Raw genomic sequence first — 7,842 nt, forward strand, 5'->3', positions numbered from 1 at the left:
GATCTAGTGATATCAATCGTCTTTCTTCAATTTCACTCTGCAGCTCCCTAATTGTTGCTTCTTATTGCACGTCAGCTTGATTAGCTATAAGAAGCAGTTGTTCCTTTGAACTTGATCTCTGAACGCATGAGGTCTGCTTGCTCGTTTTTCTTGAACATACCTAGTTTGAGATTTTCCACTTCAATTACCTTCTGAGAATGCAAAGCTTGCCCCTCAACCAAACTAGTTCAGATGTTATGTTCGTGTGTTGTCAGCGCATCCAGCACGCCAGTCTACAGCTGTTAATCCCCTTGATGCATGTATCTTGATGCTTCAACAACGTATTTTCTTTCTTGCTTCAGATCTTGATGCGTCATGACCTTTAGTGTTGTGTGTAGCACTTTACATCTTGAGTGAATTATCAAATACCAATTGTAATTCACTGGTACGCGTCGGTGCTATACAAACGGTTTAAAACCCCCTTCCGCGACAGCATTTGGAACCGTCGCCTAGTGAGTGTGGGTGATTAGGGGCTCCTTCCCACCCGACCGAGAAACCGTCGGGGATATGCCCTCCTGGCACACACACTCGGCAAAATGAGGTCGTGTGCAACCGGCGATCGACCAAATACGGTTATACGTACAGTAGTGCTAAAAAGTACAATTATACAGGAGAAATCATTTCTGGTCGTAAGTACATCCCACATAGTCAGTCCCCACAAAACTTTTCCGTTCGTATATACATCCCACACAGTCGATGCAAGGAAAACGTTTCTGTTCGTAGGTACATCACACACAATTTTCCCTGTTAAATCGTTTGTGATGGCGTTCCCATCGCGCACAATATTAAAAAATTTATCGTTTGCATAATTGAATGCATCACACACGATGCATAGAAGAAACTGTGTGGCAAAGGCTATCCATCACACACAGTTTTTATGCGGTAAACGTTTGCGCAAGGTGGCCTAACGCAAAGAATTTTGAAGAGAATGTCATGTGTGATTGTTCATTGATCCAACACGGTTTATTCCTAGAAACTGTGTGCGTTGCCTTAGGTCATCGCCCACGGTATTTTCTCAATAACCGTTTGCAATAGCAAAAACCAATTAGCAGGCTAATTGCCCTATTATTAATAATCCATTTATTAACCTAATTGACATTCATATTAAACACATAATACATTTCATTCCCATATTAAGGAAGCAGGATTTCATAATTGAAATACATCAGAGTACAACATGATAGCTTCAGCACTCAGCTACCCCATTACACAACTCCACCAGCACCAAGTTTCACATGACCTTTCAAAATTAGCATCATAGATGGTACATAGACAGATGCATCTCATCGAGAAAACTGCTGAAGCGGAAGGCGAATATTGAGCCTTCATTGATGTTGAAGGTCTTTGCAACTTTAGGCCAGTGCCTGTGGATGATTGACCGTCCATCCTTCGTCCTCTTCAGGAACACTTCAATATTGAACCGTGGGTGTTGTATGAAAACCATCCTCGCCTCCTGACCATAGAGGTGGTTTGAGAGGTAATCATCAGTGAACTACTTTGAAAAGGCCTGAAAACAAGGATGTGTATAAATATCTTCTCTATATTGGAAATGGGGCAAAGGAATAAAAAAGGCAAGGTATAATAGTTAGTACCATCTTGTAGTGAACTGATGTCTTCTTCATTGTCCAGACAAAGATCTTGTTGTTTTTTGTCGCCAATTTCTTTATCCTAACAATCTTTCTGAGTTTCTTTACTTGATTTATACTCATGGACAACTCATTTCACCATATGCAAAAAGGGTCGAACAGTGGGTCAAAACCTCGGACAGCAGGACCTACATGTGCAAGACCAAATTGTTAAAAACCTAAGTATTAGAATGGTTCCTGCAATTGCACAATAATGTGCTATTAGACAACAGACCATGCACGTGCTAACCTTGATTGTAAACCTCAGTGCTTCCCATTATATTGTTTCCCTGCAACACATATAAGGTAGTTAGTCATCAGGTTAAGTAAGGGTTCGCATGCTATCAGTAAAATATGTTGATGAAAAATAAGCACATTGCAGATTCATCAGATTAATTCAAGCCACATGGAAAACCCATTTATGCAAACCAAGCAGGATTAAGAACTAGGAAATATAGCACTTGTATATGTTTCTCATGTATTAAGTGCAGCCAAATTCGATTTATTCCTCACATGCACAACAATACAAAATTCCAACCACGACAATTGGACATCGCATTGCAGAATTGAACCAAGCAGTTAACTAAACACCACAACAAATGAACCAAATATTAACTGAGCACCACATTGCACAATATAACATACTCCTAATAGAAGATCAGACAGTTAACCGAACCAAGCATGCTTAACAACTTGGAAATATAGCAATTGTATTTGTTTCTCATTTATTTAGTACAACCAAATTCGATTTACTTCTCACATGGTATAGAATAATAGAATGCACCCACAACTATTGAACATCACATTGCAGAATTGAACCAAACAGTTAACTAAACACCACAACACAAATGAACCAAACGTTAACTGAGCAACACATTGCACAATGTATAACCAAACCAAGCATGCTTGATAACTTGGAAATATAGCAATTGTATTTGTTTCTCATGTATTTAGTACAGCCAAATTCGAATTACTTCTCACATGGTATACAATAACAGAATGCACCCACAACTATTGAACATCGCATTGCAGAATTGAACCAAACAGTTATAAACACCACAACACAAATGAACCAAACGTTAACTGAGCACCACATTGCACAATGTATAACCAAACCAAGCATGCTTGACAACTTGGAAATATAGCAATTGTATATTTGTATTTGTTTCTCATGTATTTTGTAAAGATAAATTAGATTTATTTCTCACATGAAAGACAATACAAAGTTGCAGCCTGAAGAATTGAACATTACATTTGCAGAATTGAACCAAAAAGCTACCTGAAGACGACAACTAATTAACCAAATAGTTAAGAAGTGAGCACCACACTGCACAACATATAGAACATATACACAAGAGCAACAGATTGCATGGTAAAATTAGATAGCACAATTCACTAGAATTTGTCAAGTAAAGGCAGGAGCAGCACACACAACGGGTAAGCCGAGCATGCTTAACCGGCGTAGCTAGCAAATGGCAAGGTGCTCCTCCAAGATCTGGGGGTCGGCACGAATGGTAGCCATCACGACCTCATCCGCGTGTGCGACCATGATTTGCTTCTCCGCTGCCAAATGCTCCTTGAGATCCTGGCTATACTGTGTGCACCATGGCTTAGGACGGCGCTTACCTGGTGGAGGGGTTGGTGATTTGGGTGGAAGGTGTCGCGCTCGCGCCGGCGGTCGGGGCATGTGGGATGTGGAAGGAGGAGGAGGACGGGGTTCGGGTGTGGATTACTTGCCTGGATAGGCGAGGCCGATCAGCGTGAAGGAGGGTCGCCGGCGAGGAGGCGGTGCTGCAAGCAAGGAGTGGAGGTTTCAACTTGGAAAGGAAGGCGGAAACAGGGGAAATGTGGCTTTTGGTATGGGGGAGGGGCGGGTAGGTAGATATTTCCGCGGAAGCCGAAAATTTGGAATCGCTTCAGCGAAAACTGGCGCGCAAAGTGTCATCAGACACGGTCCCTTATTCAGAACTGTGTACGATATGTGAACATCACAAACGTTTCAGATAGCTTAACCCGTGTGCGATGAGTTTGAACGTCAAAAATTTTGGTTCCAATTTCCCTGGTTACAATGCTCATCCACGTCATTGCATAATTTGGGTACACAAAGGAGACTACAGCACACCCACACTTCTTAATCGAGCAAGTTCACCAATTAAACAGAGCTAGCTAGCCTAAACATTACTCTAACAAATTAAAGACCGTCGCTCTTAATTAAACAAAACAAAGAGTACTACTACGGCTGGTGCTCGTTGATCTCCGCCGCCTCCTCCATGTCCAGCTCGCGCCCGACGGTCTCCTAGGGAAGGAGATCCATCGCATCCATCGCACCATATTAGACAAGCATCTCACCATCCGCGTCCGCCATCTCTTTGGAAAAGGCTGCCATGAGCTGGGCATGGGCGGCCGCGATCTGGGCTTGGACGGGCTCCGTCGTTGCAAGGTATGCGGCGGAGGAACGGACGGCTGCTCGAACGCTCTCTGCGATTGCCAACTCTTCGGTCATGGGTTGCCGACCATTGTCGGAGATGCTTCGTTCAATTTATGCGGTGACCGCCACGAGCTGGGCATGGGCGGCCTCGACATGGTCGTGGGCGGCCTACATCAGGGCTAAGGCCGCCGCTGTAGAACGGACAACTGCTGTGCCGCTCTTGCTAGCTGCTATCCTCGAGGCAGATGTTGCTGCCGCCACCTGAGAAGCAACAGCGGCCGTTTGGGCTACCATGGCCGCCCGGTCGCAGATTGCGGCTGCGCTCAAGCACCTTGTTAGCACGCGCATGGCGGCTGCGGCCGCGCTCTCGCCGGAGTGGGCCGCCGAAGTTGCCCTCATGACGCGGGTCCACGTCCCCATCTGTCACCAGCCACGATTGAACAGTAAAATGATATTTGGGGAGCGAGCTAGTGTGCTTGACACGCCGACTGTGGACTGTAGCCAACGCACCTTCTCATGTAAGCCATAGGCGTACTATACACCGACGGTGCTCCAAGATATTTTGTACTGCATCTCACACGGTTGGTGATAAAAAACTGTGTGGGATCAACTTGATTTTTAATTTTGATTTGAATTACAGAATGGGTTCACAGCGGCAATGGACGGTGTTTTAATTGCTAGACCTTTTATCTGCAGTGAACATGCAACTACATGTGTGTCGTAAATTTTTTGGAAATGTTCAGGTTTCCTTTGGACATTTTGTTATGGTAACTTGGTTTTCTAGGCATTTCAGGTGCACAATTCAAAATTAAACCACATGCTCTGGTCCATAAAAACGGATTGCAAAATCAAATGTTTGTCCTTGGTTGCAAGCTTAGGTCACATGCAAGAAATGAGAATGAATGTCAAACACCTTGACACTGTCGCTCAGCCGCTAACATTGAGATACATGCTTTTAACATTCTAGTAAAATCGAAAACTTGTCTGAAATTCATGAAACTTGACATGATATCATGGAACGGCAGCGACATGCCGTGGTAAAAATATTGTCCCATTTAGGGCAGGTGTGGGGTATAAGCTTCTCGCAAACCAGAGCTTCTCTCACAACAAGCCTGATGGTTTCAGTAGGGTACGTGCCACCTCGGGGGACGAAACAATATATGTTGCCTCTTCTTACTTTCAAAATGTTTCTCGTGTCAACATAGAACAACACGAGTGTTCTGTCAATTTTTGGGATTTTTCGGGGTTCGTTTTGACATTTTCATGCATTAATTGCGTTTTCAATGCATTTATGAGCACAACTCAAATTTGAACTACATGCACATGCTCTAATACATATAAATTGGTTGAAAATTCAAATCAGTGTCCTTGGTTGCATGCTTAGGTCCCATGCAAGAAATGGGAATGAATGTCAAACACCCTGCCACCGTCACGCAGCCACAAACATTGAGATTCCTGGTTTTTAAATTCTAGTAAATCCAAAACTCGTCTGAAATTCATGAAACTTGGCATGCTATCATGGAGCAGCATCAACATGCCGTGGTAAAAATATTGTCCCATTTGGGCCAGGTTTGGTGATATGCTTCTCACAAACCAAAGGCTCTCACAACAAGCCTGATGGTTTCAGTAGGGTACGTCCCACCTTGGGGGACGAAACGATATCCGCTGCCTCTTATTGCTTTCATAAAATTTCTAGTGTCAACATAGAAAAATATGGCGTGTCAATTTTTGGGATTTTTGGGGTTCGTTTGGACATTTTTATGCATTAATTGCGTTTTCTGTGCATTTATAAGCACAATTCAAATTTGAATTACATCACATGCTCTAATGCATATAAATTGGTTGAAAATTCAAATCTGCGTCCTAGGTTGCATGCTTATAGGTCCCATGCAAGAAATGGGAATGAATGTCAAACACCCTGCCACCGTCACTCGGCCGCAAACATTGAGATTCCTGGTTTTCAAATTCTAGTAAATCCAAAACTCGTCTGAAATTCATGAAACTTGGCATGCTATCATGGAGTGGTATCGACATGCCATGGTAATTTTTTGTCCCATTAGGGGCAAGTTTGTGTATAAGCTTCTCACAAACCAGAGCTTCTCACAACAAGCCTGATGGTTTCAGTAGGAATGTCCCACCTTCGGGGACGAAATGATATCCGCTGCCTCTTATTGCTTTCAAAAAATTTCTAGTGTCAACATTGAACAACAGGAGTGTTGTGTTAAATTTTGCAATTTTTTGAGGTTCGTTTGGACATTTTTATACATTAACTGGGTTTTCTAGGCATTTTATATGCATAATTCAAATTTGAACTACATGCACATGCTCCAGTGCATATAAATTGGTTGAAAAATCAAATCTTTGTCCTTGGGTGCATGCTTAGGTCCCATGCAAGAAATGGGAGTGAATTTCAAACACTAGGGCACTGTTGATTGCCGGCAAAACGTTGATAAACTTTGTTTTTAAATTCTAGCAAATCAAAAACTCGTCTGAAATACATGAAACTTGGCATGCTATTATGAAATGGCACCCGGCATGCTGTGGTATTTTTTGTGTCCATTTTGAGAGAAGAAGCACTCAAATAATAGCCAACAAAGGCATTTTCAAACAAATAGCTGCCACTCTAACCTCGCAAACGTTTGTGTAATTCAAATCGTGTGTGTTATGTTAACCATTCACGTGAGGCCACGTGTCTTAGTTCTAATGGCTATAGGAGGTGCCGTGCGGACAGCTGCTTGACTGAACGGGAGGCGTGCGAGCGCAGTCCGGTGTGCAGGCTGACCGAGAGGCGTGCAAGTTGTCCTCCAATGCGCAGGCTCACCGGGAAGCGTGCGAGCTGTACGCTGTGCAGGCTCACTGGGAATCGAGCCCTTTGACTTCCATGGCCACCCGCCTTCCTCTCCATTAATGGCGCATCATCGACCCCTACTACATGAAGATGAAGGATGAGAGCAAGAAGGACAAGGACAACTGGCACAGTGTTTGGCATCAGAGACTGGATGAAGAACACGTCAAGTACGCGGCCAATGACGCGCACACAAGCTACAAGATGTACAGGCGGATCGTTGACATGAGGAAGTGTCTTGTTCATGACCCAGCCGAGGGATCGAGCCACAGAGCAGTGGTGGGAGCGTCACAAGAAGTAGATGACTAGACGATCGTTTCTCCTACTTTAAAATGCATGCAATTGATTATTGAGGTGTATGCAAATGATCTGTATAGTCACTTATGTAATTGGATGTTTCTTTCAGTTATATATATATACATGTTATTCTTCTATAGACAGAGTAAATCACACGGCTTATTAGCAGCAATCGTCTGTGTTATTATTGGTCTTCGCACACATTTCTGATCACGGACCTGTTTGCCAATCACACACATATTGTTCAGTTGAACCGTTTCCATTGTGTTGCGCAATAAAGGTTGCAAAGAGGGATCAACAGCAGCAAGGACCAACTTCCCTACCGATAGCTCATCTAACAGAACTCCCAAGTTAAGTGTGCTGAGGCTGGAGTAGTCATGAGTTGGGTGACCGAATGGGAAGTGGACTCAATACTAACTAGTTGGATGGGCAACTTGAAAGGTTTATTATACACCTTTGTATTATTAACCTTTGTACCGACCCATCCCATCTAGTTAATATCGAGGTCTTTGTTTTGTATTTTTTGACATTTTTTGTTTTCTGAACACATGTTGATTGGCTTGAAGAAGGTCTATCTCGTTAATTTTTGATAATTGTTTATACGCAAG

This window comes from Triticum aestivum, chromosome 4D, assembly GCF_018294505.1.
Source record: "Triticum aestivum cultivar Chinese Spring chromosome 4D, IWGSC CS RefSeq v2.1, whole genome shotgun sequence".
In the NCBI taxonomy this organism is placed as follows: domain Eukaryota; kingdom Viridiplantae; phylum Streptophyta; class Magnoliopsida; order Poales; family Poaceae; genus Triticum; species Triticum aestivum.